At 43.4% G+C, this 25573-nt stretch overlaps 1 long non-coding RNA gene across 1 annotated transcript in view; it reads right to left on the reverse strand.

The window, feature by feature from the left end:
* Positions 1-25573, reverse strand: part of LOC130362962 (uncharacterized) — a 66943-nt gene that overhangs the window by 23833 nt on the left and 17537 nt on the right. Inside the window, exon 2 of the long non-coding RNA XR_008891660.1 lies at positions 10106-10210. This is a non-coding gene — a long non-coding RNA (uncharacterized LOC130362962). The remainder of the gene's footprint in view (positions 1-10105; positions 10211-25573) is intronic.

A 25573-nucleotide genomic window follows, 5' to 3' on the forward strand; every position in this document is an offset into this window, starting at 1 on the left:
TCAAATGCAATAAGATGTGCTCCAGTTTTTGCTCTGAAGTAGGTCAGCAATAATGTGAAGTAAGAAACGAAAAAGATGTATAGTAGGTTGCACCAAATTTATCATTCCGTGTCCACAATCTTCCAATTTGGGGTATAGAAGAACAGATCTTCCAGCGCCAGGTCAGATAAAAGTTCATGATTTATGTGGGAATTCCATGTGAAACAAAGAGCACGCAATGGAGCACAAGAAACACCTGACACATGTTGCACTCTCTAGCTCTTCATCACACTATGGGCACTTAAATTTTACCAAAAAATTTATAAATATTCCCCAGTTTGTCAGTTTAACAGAGTCAGTGGCATAACTATCAGGGTCTCATCAGTCATATTTGCAACTGGGCCCCATAGTTCAGGCAGACCAGAGGTCCCCACCACATCAGGCCCTTCAAGGCATACAAGCTCTGACATCATGTGTCACAGAGAAAACACGGTTATGACAATGGCCACTGTATCAGTATGTTAAGTACCATGGTGCCCTTGTCAAGATGTTAATATGAGGGGCAGAACATGCAAAATACTGTCCGTATGCATTACATACCATGTCCTTAAACAGGTTGGCAGTTACTCTCGCCGACCTCCCCATACATGTTCAAACACTCATGTTACCCCTTTAGATAAAGAAGGGGTACGCCACAGCCAGACAGCTCTAGCTGTCCCAGAACAGAAGGGTTGGGTGGTAATAATCCATCACACCTGACTCTTCTCTTTACACTTTACACCTTAGGGTTGTACCTTAGGGTTTGGCTGACAAAGGTGTATGGCCATCGCAAGTGTAAGAAAAGGTGGTTAAATGCAAGGATATGGTTTCTCTAATCTGGGGTCTGATATAGGGGATTGGTCTGAGGTCTGATATAAGTGATATAGGCAGGGCCGGTACGAACCTAAGGCAGCTAAGGCCGCTGCCATATGGCACTAGTCGTGGGGGGGCGGAAAAATCAGAGTTCCCAACCACTGGCAGGGAATTTGGATCACAAACGTTGCCACCACCGCAACTACGGATTGGTCTGGGGTCTGATATAGAGGGTTGGTCTGCGGTCTGATATAGGAAATTGGTCTGGGGTCTAATTTAGGGGATTAGTCGGGGGTCTGATATAGGGGATTGTTCTGGGGTCTGATATAGGGGATTGGTCTGATATAGGGGATTAGTCGGGGGTCTGATATAGGGGATTGGTTTAGGGTCTGATATAGGGGATAGGTCTGGGGTCTTATATAGGGGATTGGCCTGTGTCTGATATAGGGGATAGGTCTGGGGGCTGATAAAGGGGATTGCTCTGGGGTCTTATATAGGGAATTGGTCGGGGGTCTGATATAAGGGATTGGTCTGCGGTCTGACACGGGTGAACCTATTTAAGCCTACTTAAGCCTCTGTCTAGAGTGTTAGTTTCAGGGCAGGACTGTCAAAATTCTTAGCACCACTATTACTGTGTTTAGTTGGTACAATCTAGCATCTTGGCTTCACCATGACAGTGGCTGCATACTACAGTGTTTCCAACCAGAGTGCCTTCAGCTGTTGCAAAACTACAACTCCCAGCATGCCCGGACAGCCAACGGCACACTGGTTGGAAAACATTGGTCTACCACATCATTTTCCAAATGGTTACTGGTGAATTTCAATGGAGCTACTGACTTAAATGGAGTCTGTCGGAGATCTGTTTTTCAAGGCAAGAATAGCCCTGTAGACTGTGCAATAGTCGCTGATCTGAACCAGCACTTGTTGAATACAGATGTGAACAGAGCCCAAGTCAGACATAGACATTATTAAGAAAAAATGAGCCAGAAAATCTTGCTGGCCAAAGGTTAATGTGATGAATAGAACATCAAGACAATAGGAGGTTTTGCACATTCTTGTTTTTACAAATTCTGATTTCCTAGAAAAATCACCCGTGGGGGCGATGTACACATACCGGCATTCTTATGTCAGGCGCATAGTCATGTCAAGTGTCAGGGCATAGGTATTGTTCCAACCTTGGAGACTTTTACCTTGATCGTCTCAAACTCGCTTTTAAGACATTTTAAAGAGGTTATCCAGGAATAGAAAAACAGAGCTAATTTCTTTCAAGGTCTGTCCTCAGGTCGGGTGTGGTATTTCAACTTGGCTCCATTAACTTCAATGGAACTGAGCTGCAGAACTACACCCAACCTGGGGACAGACGTGGAGCTGTTCTTAAAAGAAATTAGCTCTGTTTTTCGATTCTTGGATAACTTCTTAAAGCCTTTAGAAGTTGAAAAGGACACGTAGGAATTGTCAGGGTCTCTTTAGGCAGGGTAGTATGCATGGAGGCTCTGCACTATGCTATGGAATTCTAGGCACAACACATACTGCCACTTGGTGTTCTGTACAGCCACGCAATATGGTGGCCAGTGGAACAAATTTGGAAAAAATTTAATTAGTAAGGCCAAAGAATAGATTTCTATGGGAGCTTTGTTTAGCTGGGACATAGCTGAATTACAATCATGTGCACGAGGCCTAAAGGGTGGCAATACACAGTAGGCTGTCAACAATTTTGGAAGATCATTTAAAGGGGTTATCCAGGAATAGAAAAACAGAGCAAATTTCTTTCAAAAACCAATCCCCGTCTGTCTCCAGGTTGGGTGTGGTTCCGCAGCTCACTTCCATTGAAGTGAATGGAGACAAGTACCACCCACAATCTGGGGACGAACGTGGAGCTGTTTTTGAAAGAAATGTCCTCAGTTTTTCTATTCCTGAATAACCCCTTTAATGTTGGGGATGATGTAGGGGGATTGAAGGATAAGACAAGTTGAATTTCAATAGCTGATCCTCTTTGTTCTCACTGTAGATAAACCACTTTCAGGGGTGTCTGGCAGTGGCTTATCCCCATTGAGAACACATCCATGCTGGGCTTTACATGTGCATATGTATAGGGGGTAATAAGGTATAGCGGAGAGGAAGGTATATGTGTGGTGCCGGGTGAGAGTAATGTATGAATTAACCTTTTCGCGACGCCAGGGCGTGGTTGACCTATACACCATCCGAGGTAGACCAGCTTCTCCTGTGCCAGGCACAGGGCAAATAATCACTCCGACGGTTACAATAACTGGCTTTACTAAGGTTGGAAAGGTGGTACAATCTGTTACAGCTCAGATTATTATGGAGGAGATGCAAGGTGAACTTTGGGAAGCTTATCGGCTTGCTGGGACTTATAATTGGTTGTGCTGTATATGACTGACCTGATTTTTATGCAACCCACGCTAGACTTTAGTTACTTGAGCTTGAATAACTTGACTGACTTGAATTGATCCCCAGACTGTAGTGCTTACCGCAAGGCTTTGACTTTCACCTGGGTACTGGGGTTAACTGGTAGTAGACGCGTGGTTGCTGGACTAGGCCTCAGGCCTCCTTCAGAATCACCTCACAGACAGACTCCAAACTACTCTCAACTGTACCTCATCAACTCTACTGCAGAACTGACCTCACTATATATGGGAGAAATTTAGAGAGATCCCATTGGCCGGATAAGTCACCTGGTTCACCTTTGAATACTCCCCTAACAACAAAGACCATGACAACAGGTTTCTTAAAGTAACAAGTGCATAGAAAATACTAATACACTAAGCATTGCATAAAAGTTTATATTATAGAGTTTATATTATATCCTGAGGAGTGTGGGCCCAAGACGGACATTGAAGCAGCATCTGCCATACAGGATGGGCAGGAGTACAGAAGAGCACGTGATTCTGTACTGGGACACCTCAGTAAGATTTTAAAAGGGGTGCTTGGGTATCCCTGGAACTCCCATAAACAGTTCATGGAGGACAATGCATGCTGCGCCCCTGTTCTGCAGGTTGCCAGGTGTTGGACCCCTCTATCCTATGGAAACATTTCTAAGTGCTATATATGCTGTGAAATACTACTAAATCAGTGTTTCCCAACCAGTGCACCTCCAGCTGTTGCACAATTACAGCTCCCAGCATGCCCAGACAGCCTTTGGCTGTCCGGGCATGCTGGGAGTTGTAATTGTGCAACAGCTGGAGGCACACTGGTTGGGAAACACTGGTCTAGTCCATATGCTGATCAAATCGCAATATCCTATAGACTCAACAGATGCCAAAAGGGTGTCCAATTTGCATCTACTGGTCCAAAAGCCCAATTAATCTTCATTGGGGAAAATATTGTTTTCTGTTAATAACTATTCCAGGCTTAGGAGAAGTCGACTGTAATGTTCCTCAATGGGATGTATTTGCATGATACAGCTACATTTATGTAGATCAATGTTTCCCAACCAGTGTGCCTCCAGCTGTTGCAAAACGACATGCCCTGAGAGTTTTAGCATGCTGGGTGTTATAACTTTTCAACAGCTGGAGGCACCCTGGTTGGGAAACACTGACACAAATGATATTAAAGGGGTATTCCAGGAAAAATACGTTTATATCTATATATATATCTATATATATATATATATATATATATATATATATATATATATATATATAAACTGGCTCCAGAAAGTTAAACAGATTTGTCAATTACTTCTATTAAAAAATCTCAATCTTTCCAATAATTATCAGCTGCTGAAGTTGAGTTGTTCTTTTCTGTCTGGTAACAGTGCTCTCTGCTGACATCTCTGCTTGTCTCGGGAACTGCACAGAGTAGAAGAGGTTTGCTATGGGGATTTGCTTCTACTCTGGACAGTCCCCGAGACAGGTGTCATCAGAGAGCACTTAGACAGAAAGGAACAACTCAACTTCAGCAGCTCATAAGTACTGAAAGGATAAAAAAAAATTATAGAAGTAATTTACAAATCTGTTTAACTTTCTGGAGCCAGTTGATATATATATAAAGTTTTTTTTCCTGGATAACCCCTTCAATAGCTCGGATGATATAGTGGGGCCTTTACAAGCTGTAAGCTGTAATACCACCATTATTACCAGTATAATGAATACAATTAATTCATATGTCGAAAAAGCGACACTTCCTCCTTCAAGGCATAGTATTGCCCTAAAGTAAGTACTTAGCAAACAGAGCATTTGTGTCATGTGCCTCGTAAATATTTTTTTTTTATCTGATGGCAGAAGATGGAGCTCTTCATATGAAGGATTACGATCAGGTTGCAGGTAATCTCGCTGCTCAGAATGTGATACCGCTGCAGTTATTTCCTTCCATCCCAGGAGCTCGGATACAGCATTCTATCCATGGCTGGAGCCATAGCCGTCGTCACCACAAGCTTTCCTCGCGTGGTCTTCTTAGGCCATGTTCAGACAGGAGAAAATCTCCATGCGGACATTACCCCGACTGGAGAGCGCCAGGCAGAACATGCCGGCTCTAAGACCGCTCGGAAATGCATTTTTGTGCAGACTCCGCAGAAGGCATTTCAATGGGATATCAATGGGACTCTAATGCTGCGGAATCTCCATTGTGTGAACATACCCTTGTGGTGTCCCAGCACCAATAGCTGGCCTGCGGCTTTGGACTGTCTCGGGCAGCTTAGTAGTGTACGGTGTTGGGCCCACCAAAAGACTTATTGTTACATTAATTATGTTCATACTTTATTGCACAAATAATATATTTTTCTAAATTCATTTTCTTATTGTTATGTGTATATACACTGGTCAGAAAAAATTATGAGAACACTAAGATAACACATCCTAGATCTGAATGAATGAACTAATCGTATGAAATACTTTCGTCTTTACATAGTTGAATGTGCTGACAACAAAATCACACAAAAATTATCAATGGAAATCAAATTTATTAACCCATGGAGGTCTGGATATGGAGTCACACTCAAAATCAAAGTGGTAAACCACACTACAGGCTGATCCAACTTTATTTAATGTCCTTAAAACAAGTCACAATGAGGCTCAGTAGGGTGTGTGGCTTCCACGTGCCTGTATGACCTCCCTACAATGCCTGGGCATGCTCCTGATGAGATGGCGGGGGATGTCCTCCCAGACCTGGACTAAAGCATCCGCCAACTCCTAGACAGTCTGTGGTGCAATGTGGCATTGGTGGATGGAGCGAGACATGATGTCCCAGACTCAGTCACATGCTACCACTAGAGTGAAAGCACCGCCAGCATTGAAAAGTGACCCAAATATAAGCCAGGAAGCATATGAACTGAGAAGTGGTATGTGGTAACCACCTGCAGAACCACTCTTTTATTGGGAGTGTCTTGCTAATTGCCTATAATTTCCACCTGTTGTCTGTTCCATTTGCACAACAGCATGTGAAATTGATTGTCAATCAGTGTTCTTCCTGAGTGGACAGTGTGATTTCACAGAAGTGTCATTGACTTGGAGCTACATTGTGTTGTCTAAGTGTTCCCTTTATTTTTTTGAGCAGTGTATGTTTTTACATGTTACTGTACCCATAAATGAGAGCAGTGAAACCCATGTGACCCTGCCTGCCAATGGGAGCCCCTGAGGTCTCCCCTTTGTAGTGTAGTGGGGGGAGGAGTTACCCCAGTTCTAGTTTAGTTCCAGCAAGCTGAGCTACAGTGTGGTTTAGGTGCTGTGTGTCGTGTGCTCTAAGGAGAAGCCTTATAGGGGATAAGATGTCTGGGGGAGAAGTACCCCTTTAAGAGGTTAATGACGGACATCACCGTGGTCGGTCATTTACTGTGAGTGGCGGCTGCTGATAGCAGATGGTACGGGGATAAAATAAATGTTATTTGTCTTTTAACTGATGGCTGTTTGTAAGGTTATAAAATTATGGTTTACTTCTAAGCTCAAGAGTCATAAAGACATGGCTAATCTGCAGCATGCATGCTTCCTCTCATGAAAACTGATGAAATTCTAGTCACATTGGTCAATAATTGAAATCTATTGTGAACCGATTCTTATTTGACTGGAATCTATGAGTCTTTATGATGACAATGCTTATTATCAGTTGACATAGAAATACATCATACATTACGCACATGAGGAGAAGATGGTGCAGAGCAGAACATGAGACCTAAGAAGCGTGCCCAGACCTATAAGAGGTAGCAGAGGATTTTATTCTTACATTCTGCTCTTTCTCATGGATATCAGGTTTATTTCAGACTTTATAAGCAATGTGTTATTTGTTCCCTTCTAATTAATTGTTGGCACTGGTTTCCTATGACCTGCCCATAGAGATCAATGAGGTGCCAACTTCAATTAATGATTAAAGACTTTGTCAATGAAGACTATGGAAGCCTGGTGTTGGGTTGGGGTTTTTTCCCACCAGCTGTAGGAAATGGGCAGTTTTATTGGGTATAACATGGTCAACATGTATTTTCCTGTCTGTCTTGGTGTTCATGGGCCTGGCATGAAGCCTGGACAGGGCCATACTATTACACTCTCACAGCTCCTATGAAGAAGGAATACTTCAGTACATTGGGAGTCCGTTTGACCATGCCAGAATTTGTTCTCTGTTGAATTTGAAGAAAATAAAACCCTTAGGCTAGGTTCAGACTACGGAATCTCCGGGCAGAAAATTTCTGCCAGGAGATTCCGAGTTCTGCCTGCGCTGACTGAATTAGTCGGCGCTAGGACCGCGCGGACACTGCAGTCTCCTATAGACTGCTATGTGTTCCGCTAGGATTTCCGCCTGAAGAAAGAGCAACCCCTTTCTTCAGGCGGAAATTTTCTAGCGGATTTTTCATCCGGATTTTCCGCTTCACAAATTCCGAAGTGTGAATTTGTGAACGGAAAACCATTCACTACACTATACATTATAGTAAGCAAAGGGTTTAGTCAGGTTTTCTTTACTATAATTGTCGCAAAATAGTTGCATCTGCGAATACGTGTGTTTTCGTGCGACAATTTGCATGAAGAACAAGAAAAGCAAGAAAATTCAAACTTGCTTAGGTAGTAAATTTTTCTAAATGGATTTGCTTTAGTCGGGTATTTATCAACTGCGACAGTCACAACTGCGCAAAAAAAAAGTTGCAACAAGGTTAAAAATTTACTAAATTTACTCCAGCTCAAACATGGAGCAGAAAAAGCTACTACCAAAGTAAAAAAGGAAAAATTGCTTACGTGAAAGAAAATTATCAACAGGCTGAAAGCAGTTGATACATAAGCAAAAAAAAAAAGTAAGGAAAAAATTACTTAAAAAAAAGAATACATAAGCAAACACTGATAAATGTCCCTCAAGGTCATAGAGATAACAGACCACAGAAGGTACAGTTTATATAATCCTTTAAGGGATATTCCCATCTCCCCATAAAAAGGATCTGTGGAGGTCTTACCACTGGGACCCCCAGCATTCACAACAACAAAGAAGAATTGTACCCCCAAATGAATGTAGCACATGTACATGTAATAGAAGAAATTCTGAAAGGGGGTAAATACTTTATCACAGCTCCGTGCTTACACTGACTGATCAGTCCCAGGGGGTATTTATACCTGACGGCTCTTGAGATGTAAATCCAATAATGTCCCCCTCATCATGCTTACCAGGTTGTGGTATAGCAGGAGTGACCTCCAACCCCCTCACCCCCACCACCTCATTATCATGGTAAGTCTAAATTCAAATCCCACCCCTCCCCCATTGCATTGTGTAGAAGTGGAGGCATTTGGACAAAATTGCGTAACAAACATAGCTTTCTCCAGCATGAATTGCCCACTTAACAGAGACAATTAACTTTCTTTTACTATCCGCATCATTAGACTTCTCCAAGCCTGGAACAATATGGATCCATTTAAAGGCTTAACCCAAAACCAATCACTTGAAAACTTTTTGACATTTTGCATTTGTCATTGTTTTGCTCACGTAATATAACAATTACGAAGAACAAATGGAAGCGTTCATGTTGCAGATAGCTGTTAAGGGGGGATAAATTGTCTCCAATAATGGACGTATCAGGTGGCTTTTGTGTCCCGTTGGATAACAGTAACGCAGACCTTTTTCCATTTTGTTTCTGGAAAATCCTTAAACAAATGGCCAAGCAAATAGTAGATAAACAGTGACAAGCCGTGATGGATTCCACTATCGGCAGAACAATGGAAAGGGAGAGAGAACTTTACTGGAAGTTTACTGGAGCCTGCGACCGGACAATGGCTGGAGAGTCCATCCATAGACAAACAATCCTGTCCTATTTATCTCTTTGTAATACAATTACATTCTCAATAAGTAGTTTGTCACAATAGTCTCCTTGGTAAATAGGGCCGGGAGATAATGAAATCAATAATCAATCAATTAGGAGAATGCAAATTGCCCTTCTATTTAACAACAAGCATTGACACAAAGATGTAGCTACAATTAAGAGAATAGTCATGGGGGGGGGGGTCGCAGAGACAGAAGTTACGCCCCGGTGCCTAAGAGGATCTATAGGAGCCTCCACCACATACAAAGTATGATGTACCATATTTTTCGCCCTATAGGACGCACCGGCATATAAGACGCACCCAATTTAAAGGTGCAAAATCTAGAAAAAAAAAAAGATTCTGAACCCTACAGTGATCTTCAACCTGCAGACCTCAAGATGTTGCAAAACTACAACTCCCAGCATGCCCGGACAACTGTTGGCTGTCCGGGCATGCTGGGAGTTTTAGTTTTGCAACATCTGGAGGTCCGCAGGTTGAAGACCACTGGTATAGGAGGTAATACTCATGAGTCCCCGCCGCTCCGGACCTGTCACCGCTGCCCTGGATGTCGCTCCATCACTGTTGCTGCGTCCCCGTGGTGTCCCCGGCGCTCCGGACGTCTTCTTCCCCCGGATCCACGCTCTCCGTCGCTGTCATCACGTCGCTACGCACGCCGTTCCTATTGGATGATGGGACGGCGTGCGCGACGTCGAAGGAGAGCGCCGGCCATGCAGGGGATCCCGGCATGGAGCAGACACCGAGGAGGCAGGTAAGGTCCCTCCCGGTGTCCTGTAAGCAGGGCCGTTTGAAGGAATTTGGGGGCCCCAAGCAAAATAGACACGGAGGCCCCCCTCCACCCCCTCCCCACCTTACGCACGCAAAGCCTTTGCACAGGATATATACCATATAAGTGATTATATAAAGGACCATATAGTGATTATATACAGGACCATATAGAGGTATATTCCAGCTGTACACAGGATATATACCCCATATTAGTGATTGCAGCTAATACCCCATATTAGTGATTGCAGCTACATGAAGGAACTCACAGGTCACGTCTTTTCTGATCAGCGTTGTCCTCTTTCCTTTTCTTCCCCCGTTAGACTCAGACTGCCATGATGTCTCCTTCCAGCCAAAACTTCATCTCTCTTCATCTGCAGAACAAACATCTTAGACTTTGCATTTTTGCAGTGCTCTCCTTAACACTACACAATCTTCTCATCTATAGACCTGTAATAATGCCCCCCTTGGTGTCCCGCTCAGTAACAGAGCAGGTTGCCAGATATGTAGGTAGGTCCCCATTCCCCAACCATGGTTCCTCCAGCTGTTGCAAAATTACAGAACCCAGACGACCTCTGGATTTCCGGGCATGCTGGGAGTCATAGTTTTGCACCCTGGTTAAGAAACACTGATGTAGGTAGTTAGGTAGCCAGCTAGTAGGGCTGCACGATATGGGGATTGCGATTGCGATTATGGACCCAGTTTAACTACCAGTAGTTAGGTAGTACTACCCAGATTACCCCCTTCTCCCCCCCAGTAGGCAGGTAGTAGCCCCATATTAGAACCCCCCCCAGTAGACAGGTAGTACCCCCAGATTAACCCCCCCAGTAGGCAGGTAGTACCCCCAGATTACCCTCTCCCCCAGTAGGCATGTAGTACCCCCAGATTACCCCCTGCCCCCCAGTAGGCAAGTAGTAGCCCCATATTAGAACCCCCCCAGTAGGCAGATAGTACCCCCAGACTAACCCCCTCCCCCCAGCAGGCATGTAGTACCCCCAGATTAACCCCCCCCCCCCAGTAGGCAGGTATTACCCCCAGATTAACCCTCTCCCAGTAGGCAGGTAGTACCCCCAGATTAACCCTCTCCCAGTAGGCAGGTAGTACCCCCAGATTACCCCCTTCCCCCCCAGTAGGCAGGTATTAGTCCCATATTAGAACCCCCCCCCCAGTAGGCAGGTAGTACCCCCAGATTAACCCTCTCCCAGTAGGCAGGTAGTACCCCCAGATTACCCCCCCCAGTAGGCAGGTAGTAGCCCCATTTTAGAACTCCCCCAGTAGGCAGGTAGTACCCCAAGACTAACCCCCTCCCCCCAGCAGGCATGTAGGACCCCCAGATTAACCCCCTCCCCCAGCAGGCATGTGGTACCCCCAAAAATACCCCCCCCAGTAGGCAGGTAGTGCCCCCCGTACGGCATGGGGGGCACTACCTGCTTACTGGGGGGTCATCTGGGGGTTCTACATGCTTGATGGGGAGGGGGTTAATCTGGGGGTACAACCTTCCTACTGGGGGTGAGGGGGTTAATCTGGGGGTACTACCTGCCCCCCCAGTAGTAAGATAGTACCCCAGATTAACCCCCAACCCCCCTTATGAAGGTAATACCCCCAAATTAACCCCCCCCCTTGAAGGAAGGCAGTACCCCCCACCCCCAGATTAACCCCCAACCCCCCTTATGAAGGTAATACCCCCAGATTAACCCCCTTGTAGGAAGGTAGTACCCCCCAGATGAACCCCCCCCCCCCCACACACTCCCTTGTAGGAAGGAAGTACCCCCAGATTAACCCCCCCCCCCCCTGTAGGAAGGTAGTACATCGGTACCACAGATTAACCCCCTCCCCTACTCCCCCCCAGACACAGTAAGAATGTAGTTCAGAACTTGAAATAACAATGCATTCACTCACTGTAAAATAGATATGTAGCAGCACTAAACGCTGCGCGCGGTAATCCTGTGACGAGGGTGAGTTTGTGCACCGAGCACGATCACGTGACACGTCACGTCACGCTCTAGGGCCAGCGTTAGGACGCCGGCCCTTGAATTATGGGACTCAGAGCGGTGACGTCATGACGGTGACGCGCAATATATGAATCCTGGACTGACTGACTGAAGATGAGCTGGAGCGGGGCACCTAAAGGAGCCGGAGGCAGCGACTTCAGTCGCTGCCTCCCGCTTCAGGCAGGGTCTCGCAGTGCTTGCACCGGTAGAACAGTATAGCGCAGGAGGACAGGCAGAGACCGGCTCTGCTCGGGGGCCCCGGGCCAGCTCGGTGCCCCAAGCAATTGCTTGGTTTGCCTGTCCTCTTGCGACGGGCCTGCCTGTAAGCTGTTCGGGACGCCACGATTTCACCTTCAATTTATTTCTCATGGGAAAATAAGTTCCATTGTACAGTGAAGGAAAAAATTTTTGGATCCCCGGCTGATTTTGTACGTTTGCCCATTGATCGGTCTGTAATTTTAATGGTCGGTTTATTTGAACAGTGAGAGACAGAATAACAACAAAAAATTTCAAGTAAATTTCAACGTAAAAATCTCATAGACTATAAAGGGATTTTGTATAGGCCGTTTAACGTCCGTTTTTAATGGTTTTGTTAGCGGATCATTTAAAAAGGATGACTTTATGAGCCTAAGATCTCACCTGGTGGAGTTTTAATGATCATGAGGACAATGAGGAATCAGCTCAGAACTACACGAGAGGTTCTGGTCAATGACATCAAGACAGCTGGGACCATAGGGGGGTATTTATCAATTTTGCCTGTTGACCGTTTCTTTTTACCCTTTTTTTTTTCACTTTGGTTTTCGTGGACATGCACCAAATTTATCATTTGGTGCAAGTTGTTAGTAATTTTGGCTCAAATGTTGAAATCAGCTGTTCACAGCGCCTTTTACACAGAACTTACCGCCACAGAGGACAGTGGGGGAGATTTATCAAAACCTGTGCAGAGGCAAAGTTGCCCAGTTGCCCATAGCAACCAATCAGATTGCTCCTTTCATTTTTCAGAGGCCTTGTTCAGAATGTAAGAAGTAAGCTGATTGGTTGCTATAGGCAACTGGGCGACTTTGCCTCTGCACAGGTTTTGATAAATCTTCCCCACTGAGTGTATTTTACCCCTTGTGCAGCCATTTCGGAGTCCCTCCTGCAGTATATCAGCAAGCGACATGAGGTATTTTCTTTTGTGGGGTTTATAGCCACCATGTGAAATGGATTTTATTTTCAACTTGGGTAGTTTTTTGTTTTTTTTGTCACTTTAGTGCAGTGGTCTTCAACCTGCGGACCTCCAGATGTTGCAAAACTACAATTCCCAGCATGCCCGGACAGCCGTTGGCTGTCCGGGCATGCTGGGAGTTGTAGTTTTGCGACATCTGGAGGTCCGCAGGTTGGAGACCACTGCTTTAGTGCTTTACCTTTCCTGAACCTGTGCGGCCATGTCCAATGCTGGCTCAACGGAGGGTGAAGGTTCCTCAGAGACAACTATGTCGCAGGATAGTATTGAGCAGCCCTGGAGGCGTCGCTTCTCTCACCAAAAAAAATTTTAAATGTATTTTGACGCCTTTACATTTTCTGACATTGCTATGTGTGTTTTCCATGTGCAAAATTTCTTGGCGGGGATTTGCGCCCCCCAAAAAAAACGGGATTTGCGCCAAAATTGCGCCAAAGATTGATTGGCGCAAATGATGAAATACTGACTAAAGTTAAAATCACACACACAGGACCGTGTGATTTTGAGAAAGTTGTAAAAATGACAGTGGAGAAGATGCGCCAAACTTTGGCGCAAAAAGACACTGCGCCAAAGTATTGCGCCAAAGTTACATAAAAAAAACATAAATCCTTTGATAAACAACCCCCAATAGTCACTAAGAAAACAATTGGTAACACAGTACACCGTGAAGGACTGAAATCCGGCAGCACCCACAAGGTCCCCCTGCTCAAGAAACTGTACACACCCATCTGAAGTTTACCAAGGAACATCTAAATCATTCAAATGGATTGTTTTTGCTGTATTTCTGTCTCTAACTGTGCAAATATACCTATCATTAAAATAATAAACTCATCATTTCATTATCATTAAGTAAATGTACAAAATTGGCCCCGGAATCAAACAGTTTTTTTTTTTTTTTTTTTGCTTCACTTTATTACTCTGGCGGAAAACATTTTCTTTTCTTTTTTTTCATATCAACTGGCTCCAGAAAGTTAAACAGATTTGTAAATTACTTCTATAAAAAAATCTTAACCCTTTCAGTAGTTATCAGCTGCTGTATACTCCATAGGAAGTTGCGTAGTTCTTTCCAGTCTGACCACAGTGCTCTCTGCTGACACCTCTGTCCGCATCAGGAATCGTCCAGAGCAGGAGCAAATTCCCATAGCAAACCTCTCCTGCTCTAGACAGTTCCTGACATGGACAGGGGTGTCAGCAGAGAGCACTGTGGTCAGACAGACAAGATCTACACAACTTTCTCTGGAGCATACAGCAGCTGATAAGTACTGGAAGGATTAAGATTCTTTAATAGAAGTAAAATTGATTTGAACCAATTCTTTGAAAAAAAAAAAATAATAATTCTGCCGGAATACCCCTTTAAGAGTCAGAACCCAGGACTGCATTTTTTTTTCTCAGAATAATAAGGGCTAGGCAACCAGGGCTCCCACAGCTTAAAGGGGTACTCCGGTGAAAACCTTTTTTCTTTTAAATCAACTGGTGCCAGAAAGTTAAACATATTTGTAAATTACTTCTATTAAAAAAATCTTAATCCTTCCAGTACTTATTAGCTGCTGAATGCTACAGAGGAAATGTCCTTTCTTTTTGGAAAACTGATATCATCACGAGCACAGTGCTCTCTGTTGACATCTTTGTCCATTTTAGCAACCATGCATAGCAGATGCACAGCAGATGCATAGCAGATGAATGCTAAGGGCAGCATGGTGGCTCAGTGGTTAGCACTGCTGCCTTGCAGCGCTGGGGACTTGGGTTCAAATCCCACTAAGGACAACATTAAATAAAGTGTTATTGTTATTATAATAACATCAGCAGAGAGAACTGTGCTCGTGATCAGAGAGCATTCCAAAAAGAAAAGAATTTCCTCTGTAGTATTCAGCAGCTAATAAGTACAGGAAGGATTAAGATTTTTTAATAGAAGTAATTTACAAATATGTTTAACTTTCTGCCACCAGTTGATTTAAAAGAAAAAAGGTTTTCACCGGAGTACCCCTTTTAAGAAAGCCAGGGTAGGTAGATCGTTCATACAAACATGTCAGGTTAGGTAAAGCTATTACTTTTCTGAGATGAAGAGAAAGAAGGACTTTTTAATGTCTGGTTATAACCAATAAAGTCCCCATCAGCAAATTAGAGACAATGGTCTCAAACTTGGCTGGAGAGGTAGAAATATCTACTAGAAAGAATGCTGTGGAAAGATAAAGTTCCTATTGGAGACCCATATGGTGGTTAAAGGGGTACTCCGGTGAAAAACATTATTATTATTTTTTTTTTATTAACTGGTGCCAGAAAGTTAAACAGATTTGTAAATTACTTCTATAAAAAAAATCTTAATCCTTCCAGTACTTATCAGCTGCTGTATACTACAGAGGAAGTTCTTTTCTTTTTGAATTTCATTTCTGTCTGACCACAGTGCTCTCTGCTGACACCTCTGTCCATATCAGAAGCAAATCCTCATAGCAAACCTCTCCTTCTCTAATCAGTTCCGGGCATGCTGGGAGTTGAAGTTTTGCACCATCTGGAGGGCCACAATTTGAGACCACTGCTGTAGGTGGTCTTGGAAATAGCATCATGGTGACAAGTACATCTAAAAGTTCTACAAATATGCTCAAAAACTCCCACCGCACCATCAAGGAGAATAAAAAGAGCTGCTTGGTTTTGACCAAAATTGACCAAAATTTGACCATTTTCTACAGTCATGGCTGTAAATGTTGGCGCCCCTAAAATTTTTCAAGAAAATTAAGTATCTCTCAGAAAAGGATTGCAATAACACATGTTTTGCTATACACATGTTTATTCACTTTGTGTGTATTGGAACTAAACCAAAAAAGGGAGGAATAAAAGCAAACTGGACATAATGTCACACCAAACTCCAAAAATGGGCTGGACAAAATTATTGGCTTTCAAAATTGTGGATAAATAAGATTGTTTCAAGCATGTGATGCTCCTTTAAACTCACCTGCGGCAACTAATAGGTGTGGGTAATATTAAAATCACACCTGAAAACAGATAAAAAGGAGAGAAGTTCACATAGTCTTTGCATTGTGTGTCTCAAGTCTGAAGACTTGAGAACCAAATTTGTGGAAAAAATATCAACAATCTCAAGGTTACAAGTCCATCTCCAGAGATCTAGATTTGCCTTTGTCCACAGTGCTCAACATTATAAAGAAGCTTGCAACCCATGGCACTGTAGCTAATCTCCCTGGGCATGGACGGAAGAGAAAAATAGATGAAAGGTGTCAATGCAGGATAGTCCGCATGGTGGATAAGCAGCCCCAAACAAGTTCCAAAGATATTCCAGCTGTCCTGCAGGCTCAGGGAGTATCAGTGTCAGCATGAACTTTCCGTCGACATTTAAGTGAAATGAAACACTATGGCAGGAGACCCAGGAGGACCCCACTGCTGACACAGAGACATAAAAAAGCTAGACTACATTTTGCCAAAATGAACTTGAGTAAGCCAAAATCCTTCTGGGAAAATGTCTTGTGGAAAGATGAGATCAAGAAAATGGAATGAGGCCTACAAAGAAAAGAACACAGCACCCACGGTGAAATATGGTGGAGGTTCAATGATGTTTTGGGGTTGTTTTGCTGCCTCTGGCACTGGGTGCCATGAATGTGTGCAAGGCATCATGAAATCTGAGGATTACCAATGGATTTTGTGTTGCACTGTACAGCTCAGTGTCAGAAAGCTGGGTTTGTGTCCGAGATCTTGGGTCTTCCAGCAGGACAATGACCCCAAACATACATCAAAAAGCCCCCAGAAATGGATGGCAACAAAGTGCTGGAAAGTTCTGAAATGGCAGCAATGAGTCCAGATCTAAATCCATTGAACACCTGTGGAGAGATCTTAAAATTGCTGTCGGGAAAAGGCGCCTTCCTACCTGGAGCAGTTTGCAAAGGAAGAGTGGTCCAACATTACGGCTGAGAGGTGTAAGAAGCTTATTGATGGTTATAGGAAGTGACTGATTTCAGTTATTTTTTTCCAAAGGGTGTGCAACCAAATATTAAGTTAAGGGTGCCAATAATTTTGTCCAGCCCATTTTTGGAGTTTGGTGACATTATGTCCAATTAGCTTTTTTTCTTCCCTTTTTTGGTTTAGTTCCAAAACACACAAAGGAAATAAACATTTATATAGCAAAACATGTGTTACTGCAATCCTTTTCTGTGAGAAATACTTCATTTTCTTGAAAAATTTCAGGGGCGCCAACATTTACAGCCATTACTGTATATTATGTAATTTGAAGTTGAAAATTATATTGATCACTATGACTTTTGCTTCTTTGGAAAAATCCCAGAGGCACATATACTAAGCAAAAGAAAATGGGACTATTGTCCAAACACCAAGTGCCAGACAAGTATTACTGGATCTACTCCTATTATTGGAAGGTGATATTGTGTTGTCTTTATTGTGGTAAGAACAGGCCAGTTGATATTTGTCTTTGTTCCTACCACAAGTCTTAGCATTGAATGTAGGCAGGAAGCCCTGCGCTCAAGGAAACAGATGACATAACAAAGACTTCCTTGAGATATAGAAAAGTTTTATATCATTATGTATTCAGTAAATCATCTGTCTGTATATCTGATACTGTATGACAGTGGTTTAGTGATATACAGTGAACGGTTCCTAGAATTGGGAATGTTGACCTGCAAAGCACCTTTTCAGCAGATTTTCTTACAAAAACAACTTTTTTTTAGTTTTTTTACAAAATATATATAAAAGTCAAAATTTTTAATTTGGCACAAAAATCATTTGGGAAATTTCTTAAGTGCTTAGCACTTCTTGGCCATTTTCTGAAAGCAAAACATGACGCATATGGATTTATAGAAGGTCTTATAGGCTTTCTAAAATCCATATTTCTCTCATGCCATTCTCTGAGGAGGGGTGGTCCAACCTGAGAACAAATGAATGGGACAATCACTTAGCTAAGCACTTCTGCCCATTTGTTTTAGTGATTGGTGGATGTCTCAGCAACAAGACCTCAGCCCATCAAAATGTCTGAGGAGTTACTTGGACATGTCAAAAGTTTACAAAAGTGAAAGTTACTCTTTAAGGCAAAGGTTCCTGGAAAAAGACGTAAAAGATACAAAATTTTCTTAAAAGCTGCAGGCCTCTTAAATTATACTTCTCATTTATAAAACAAAATGTGGTATCTGGTGAGGGTAATGTGCAATTCACCTTTTCGTGACACCAGGGCATGGTTAATCTATACACCACCCAAGGTGAGCCAGCTTCTCCTGGGCCAGGCACAGGGCAACAAATACTCCGACGTAAGGTTACGGGCAAACTGACTTCACTGAGGCAGGATAAATGGTACAATTCGTTACAGCTCAGATTGGTATAAAGAGAGGTGCAGGAAGCTTATCGGCTTGCTGGGACTTATAGTTGTTTGTGCTGTGTATGACTGACTTGCTGTATGGCAACCCATGCTTGACTTTAGTGACTGTATGACTAACTTGACTGACTTGACTTGATTCCCCAGGACTTTAGTGCTTACCGCTATATAAGGAGCAGAAGATGACTTCTTTGGAACCAACTGACCATCCAATGTGTAAGGTGGAATCTCAACTTTCCCCTGACAGATGAAAGAAGTGCAGTGGCCCAGTACGGGATAGTGTGTCCCCGTACTTCTCCTGTTCTGTCAGGCAGAGTCTCCCCATGTCACCATGGCCCCCTTTATGTGTTATCCCCTATGTACATAAGTTGTATAATAAAATGTATTGTTTCTTTAATAGCTGTTACCATTTGATTGTTACCCAGGAGGCTCTAGGGACCAGGTGACCCCCCCCCCCCAAGTGACCTATGGGCTATTCCTGCTGAGGTCCAGTGCAGTCATCTCAGTTTGTGTGTCCAGAGCATTGGAGGCCTCAAGCCTAAAGTCTGCAGCCACAAGTCAGCTCAAGTAAGCTAAAGTCATCGTCTTGTCACTCACAAGTCAGTCATCAGTCTAGTCAATTGTCTAGTCACCGTGGCCTGCATTTAAGTGTCTCTACATACTTCAAGTCCCAGCAAGCCTGCAAAGTTCCCTTGTGTCACTGGTCACCTCCTTGTGATACTGGCTGTACTGCATAGACTGTATCATCTGTCTAACCTCAGTAAAGCTACCGTTTGTCCGTAACTTGGCATCGGTGTCTTCATTGCCCCAGTGCCTAGCCCAGGATTAGGGGAATTACCTTCGGGTGGTTAAGGCTAAACCATGCCCTGGCGTCAGGACAAGAAGGGGTTAATCACATCTGCCCCTTGGGTTATAACCTCTACCCTGCATTTCACCCCGCTGACACCACAGAAGGATTGGGCATGTTACATTTTAACTGCCTCATCCTTTTGTTCTCTCAGAACTAACTTTCTACCAGAAAAGGCTTATTCTCGTGTCCCTGTTCAGAACACATGCACCTTTAGCCAAGGAGACAAAACAGATATTGGCTAAACAAGTGTCTGTCCAACCATTGTCTCAAGTTCAACATGGCACCTCATGGCAAAGAGTTCTCTGAGGATCTAAAAACAAAAAATGATGGCCTAAGCTATACGAAGAGTGCCAAGACCCTGAGTGCAAGACCGTACACCGGTTTTACAGGACAGGTTTCACTCACAACAGGCCTCACCATGATTGACCAAACAAGTTGAGTGCACGTGCTCAGCGTCATATCCAGAGGTTGTCTTTAGGAAAGATAGACCATACAGCCGTTTCACAGGAGAGGCTCTATTCAGAACCAGTCCAGCTTTACTGTAGTCATCTAAAATATCTACTCTATGTAACTGACTTTGCAACTGTGAGCCTCACCGAGGGCAGGAACCATTTATATAAATATATGCAACACGTAGTCAGGAGTGAAAATGAACCAGATGTAACCCCTATAACATTCCATCATTCTCATAAGAACGTTATAACCTCAGTGATACTGCAATCTTTCTGTTACATTCCTCCGAAGCCAAGGGTCACAGGTAACGTCCTGGAGGGCTGCCAGTTGGGCACCGGGGCAGTAGATTCCAGATCGTCTATCACGTTGTGCATGTATGTGCTTGCTACAGTCTGAGCGCGTTGATAAACAAGGAAATTGTGCAATCATTACTTCTTTTAGCAGTTAATGTAACAATCTGCTGATAACATGACAAGTATTTCTGTTGGGATCGTTTGTGGTTTTTTGTTTTTTTTCTAACACGATGATTTACATCTACAGTATAAACATACAATAAAAATAACCAAAACACAGAACATTCAATGCAAGACACCTATTAGTAAACGAAATCCATCGGGAATGTTAACCAAACATTACATTTTCTCATGTAGAAGGTTTATTTATTTTGGCTATTGTTTTTATTGTACTTTTTTGAGTGATACATCAGTAAACTGTACTGTGACCCATTTACAACATTGTAAAATGCACTGTATTCTCCAACAAAGCGCTTCCGAACTAATGTTCCGCCGGCTGTTGCGAAACTACAACTCCCAGCATGCCCAGACAGCCTTTGGCTGTCTGGGCATGCTGGAAGTTGTAGTTTCGCAACAGCTGGAGGCACACTGGTTTGGAAACACTACTCTAATACGGTACGTCACACGCTATCCAAAAGGTTGACTATCCTTGTAATTGATGATTCTCAGCAATAGCACATTTGTTAAACTTGCTCTATTAAAGGGGTACTCCCATTGAAAACTTTTTTTTTTTTTTTTTAAATCAACTGGTGCCAGAAAGTTAAACAGATTTGTACATTACTTCTATTAAAAAATCTTAATCCCTCCAGTACTTTTTAGGGGCTATATACTACAGAAAAAATGCTTTTCTTTTTGGATTTTTCTGATGTGATGACCACAGTGCTCTCTGCTGACCTCTGCTGTCCATTTTAGGAACTGTTCAGAGTAGGAGAAAATCCCCATAGCATGTGTATGGCCCCAGCACCGGATGTGTGCGCTGCAAGGCGTGCATCTCACATGGCGGAACTTGCGGTGCCAAACAACAGCGTGCGTGCCACCTGCTGGAAGCTATGTGCATCACTGCCGGATGCGCACCATCATAGGAGGGAATAGATGCATGTGTACGTGCATTCCAAATGCCGCATATGCGCTCCACGATATTAGCGGGCATTCGCATAAGAGGTATTTGCATAGTAGTGGCATGGTGATAGCCCAAATGGCATAGTAATAGATACTATTAGCCTAGATGATTTCAACACAGTATAGAATTGGTGTAACCGGTGTGACATTAGAATTGAGTTAGTTTAGCTGACTGATAGTGTATATTAGGGATCGACCAATATCGTTTTTTTAGGGCCGATACCGATAATCGGTGCAGGTTAGGGCCGATAGCCGATAACTTATACCGATATTCCGGTATAAGTTATCGGCTATTTAACCCCCTGCGACACCGCTGCAGATCATTGATTTAAAGCGGGCCCTTTAAATCAATGATCTGCAGTGGCTTTTGCAGGGCCATAGGCCACCGCCGCCGCCACCCGCTTCTCTCCCCCTACCTGTCAGGGTGGTCCGGGCCATCCATCCTTCCTTCCTGTAGTGTCAGGAGGCATTCCGGGTGGAGGATGAACCGGTCTGGGCTGTCCTTCTTCTCCGGCGGTCATCTTCTCCACTCCGGGCAGGCTCCGGCCTAGTACGCTGCATAGACGCCGCTGCACAGTGACGCCCGTGCGCAGCGACGCACCTGACGTCACGGCGTAGCGGCGTCTATGCAGCGTACTAGGCTGGAGCCTGCCATGAGTGGAGAAGAGGACCCCCGGAGAAGGACAGCCCGGACCGGTTCACTGTTCACCCGGAATGCCTCCGGACACTACAGGAAGGATGGATGGCTCGGACCACCCCCCTTACGGGTAAGTTTAATTTTTTTATTGACTCGGAGGTTGGGGGAGGGGCCCGACCGGTATAGCGGTATGGGCAAAAATCCATACCGGTATACCGCCCAGCATCACGGTGGGGGGGTGCGATGGGGTGCGACGCGGTGCGGTGGGTCGGGGGTGCGGAGCGGCGGGTCGGGGGGTGGCGGCCGCGGTGCGGGGGGCGGGGCATTATCGGCTTATCGGCAAGGTAATTGCCGATACCGATAATGCCCAAAATCGTGATTATCGGCCGATAATATCGGCCATACCGATAATCGGTCGGTCCCTAGTGTATATATATTTGTAGATGTCCATACACATTGATGCTACTAACTAGGGTACATATCTTAAGATAGCATGACATAGTAAAGGACAATTAATATAGAGATATATCCCATATGTTAGCATAGGATGTTAATACAAGCCCCAACCTATGATATCAGTGTATCAACAGTGGGTATAAAGCACAATATTATAAACCTAATATGGTAATGATATATAAAGAATACAGGAGAGAGCAACAATCATTATCATAAACATAAATGTACCAAGGGTTATGTGAATGATGTAAAGGATAGACAGTCATTTAACCCCTTTGAGGAAAGTGTGTCCAGACGATAGGTCCATTGTGAGCAGGTGTCTATCTACGTCGCCTCCCCTTTGACTTAGCCCGACTACCTCCAATACTTGAAATTGTACAGCCATAAGATCAGTGGAATGAAAGGAATGCATCTGGTTGGCAAGGGGCTTATCTCAATGGTGATTGATACCGCCCAAATGCTCCAATATTCTACGGCGAAACTCCCTTTTTGTTTTGCCCACATAAATAAGTGGACATGGGCAAAGACAGGCATAGATGACATTAGTTGTCTGCATGAGAGATTGCGGGGGACCCCAGCGATCAGACATCTTATACCCTATCCTTTAGATAGGGGATAAGATGTCTAGCGACGGAGTACCCTTTTAAGACCACATACACATTAGAAAAAAGTTATCCCAACAGGCCAATTTCATCATGACCAGCTGACTATTGGGAGTACCTCAGTCCAACTCTGGCATAAGTTTGAGTGAGCAGCTCATACTGAGCATGGGCATTGTCACCCCATTTCATTATCCAGTATCATGGTCAATTACTATTTTATTGTAGTTTGTGACCTGGGAACATTTGATTTACCCCCTGCTTTATCCAAGTCATGGTTTCCTGATGAAACCTACATTTCAAAGGGGGAAGCTCGTCAGCACATGTGACTGTTTCCCTTGGCATAAGTATGATGTGTGTTTGGCCATGTAACTTTATTTCTCTTGTTGTTTGTGGCCCTTGTGCATTATTTTGCCATATTGTCTTTTTGGCAACTGTGTTCTTTTGATACACTTACTATTTAATTGCACTCTGTCACCTGGGAGAATTTGATTTAGCCCTTGCATTAGTTGATGAACCCTACATTTCCATGTTGAGACATTTGGCTGTTTTCCTGGGAATAAGTATACGGGATGATTGGCCAGATTCCTTTATACCAGGCAGGTTCCAGGTTTGTGGCCCTTGTGAATAATTTTGCCATATTTTCCTTTTGGCAACTGGGTTCTTTTAAATAAACTTACTATTTTATTGTATACTGTGAGCTGGCAATGTTTGATTTAGCCCTAACTTTACACCAGTTATGGTCCCCTGATGAACCCTACATTTCAAGAGAGAAACATGTCGGGACATTTGACTGTTTCCCTGGGAATAAGTAGCTGGGGTGGTTGGTCAGGTTCCTTTTTTGCTCTGGTTGTTTGTGCATTATTTTGCCATATTGTCCTTTTGGTAACTGGGTTCCTATGATATGCATACCTGGAAATCCACCACCCTTAGCTTTGGATTGATTATCTGGACTATTAAGTGTTGATTTTTTGGTTTTGATGTGTCACAGGTATTTGCTTGTTCTCTGTGTATTGCAAGTTCAGAGTATGAAATATTCAACATGTCTGCTTCACAAAAAACACCACCATTTTAATTGCACTTTTTGCCTTTATTTTTACAGCCAGATGTTACCCTAAAGTCTATAGTGGGAAAATGCTTTGGTCTGTGGTGCCGTCACGGCTTGCTCTAGGTATGATTTTTTTCTAACATTTTTTTCCTAAAAAATAGTGGGAAATATAGCACCAAATAAAAATACATAAAAAAAAACAGAAGACAGCTTAGTGTGGTGGCGGCCTCTTAGTAGTCACTCACTCCACACAGTTAAATACCGGCCGTATAATCGTCGTAGACGGCCCATCAAGAGCGTTCAACAAATGTCCAGAGACACAAAAACACCAGGAATCTAATAAAGCGAAAAGCTGAAGAGATTAATGATGGAGCAGCGATGCTTGATTGCATTTTAGTTCTCTCAAATATCTAAACTTTTTTTTTTTAAAGGTGAATAGTTCAGGCCATATTTGAGCATGTATCTTGAGAGGCTTCCAAGTGATTGAGCAATTTATTATGTTAAAGCCGGGTTGTGCAAACAATAAAAGTAAGTTATCAGGAAAGTTATGACAGATTACTTAACCTTTCTACCTTATTTTATTGTACCTTCCATTCCTAGTGGCTACACAACTTGTTTGTACTCTATGTAAGCCATTTCAATCAAACCTGTACCTTACTAATGGAGAGTCAATGTCTGAAATATTCCTATGCTCATATAACTGTGTGAATAGAAGAGGAAGATATTATGAAAGGTATGATTTATTCCATATAACACAACGTGTTTCTAGCCTGTACCAGGCTCTTCAACACGGAATTCTGGCAGTGAGGCCCACAGTGATCACACATTGATGGCCTATACTAATGTATTTTTTCAGAAATCTCTTAACTGATTAAGTGTGTTTAGCCTAGTGCAGCTCCTCAGGGGTGGAGCATAATGCAAAAAATGCAAAGTACACCAAGAGGAAATTCCCGAGCCCCTACAGACCCTGCATTAGTCATAACACAATCACCTTTGCTTGAAATCCTCTTTTTAGTTTAGGGTGGCCTGATCACACACCTTTTTACAGTTTCTTGATATGTCCTTCCATTTCTGAGATATGAGGTTTCATAATTTGTCTGACAAGTCAGTGACTCAGACGGGCGTGGACGTAATTTTAATAATGGGACTGACTATCAGGTAATGGGTGGGATTATACAATTAGGGGGTGTGTATGTTTTACATTGAGGGAAGTGTATGCCTAATACACACCCCTTGACTGTATAATCCCACCCGTCACTCTCATTATTAAGATTAAGTTCACACCCATCTGACTGAGTCCCTGAATTGTCAGACAAATTATAAACCTTCATATCTTAAGAACAGAAGGACGTATCGAGAAACTGTAAAAAGGTGTTTAATCATGGCAACCTAAGTTATTTAATGCAATCTAATCTTTTTTAGTCCTCTTTAAAGCATTACTGCCATTATTTAAAAAAAAATTTGACCTGTTATGGAGACATTTCAAAAGTTTTGATCGGTTGGGGCCACAGTGCTGATACCCTCACCGATTTCTAGATACAGCTAAGTGAAGCATCAAGGCGTGTGCTTCTCTCCCTGGATTGACAGTCACTGCAGAAAAGATAAAAAACAAAAGGATGCGCTATGTAGTGTGGTACCTTTGGATATGCAAAAAATGCTGAATGTGAACTGCGTTTGCCAAGGCGAGTTGTACTCCATCCAAGTACAACAATGGGGTAGAGTATATCTGATAGTAGTCACTTTTTA

The sequence above is a fragment of the Hyla sarda genome, chromosome 3 (genome assembly GCF_029499605.1).
Source record: "Hyla sarda isolate aHylSar1 chromosome 3, aHylSar1.hap1, whole genome shotgun sequence".
NCBI classification, from domain to species: domain Eukaryota; kingdom Metazoa; phylum Chordata; class Amphibia; order Anura; family Hylidae; genus Hyla; species Hyla sarda.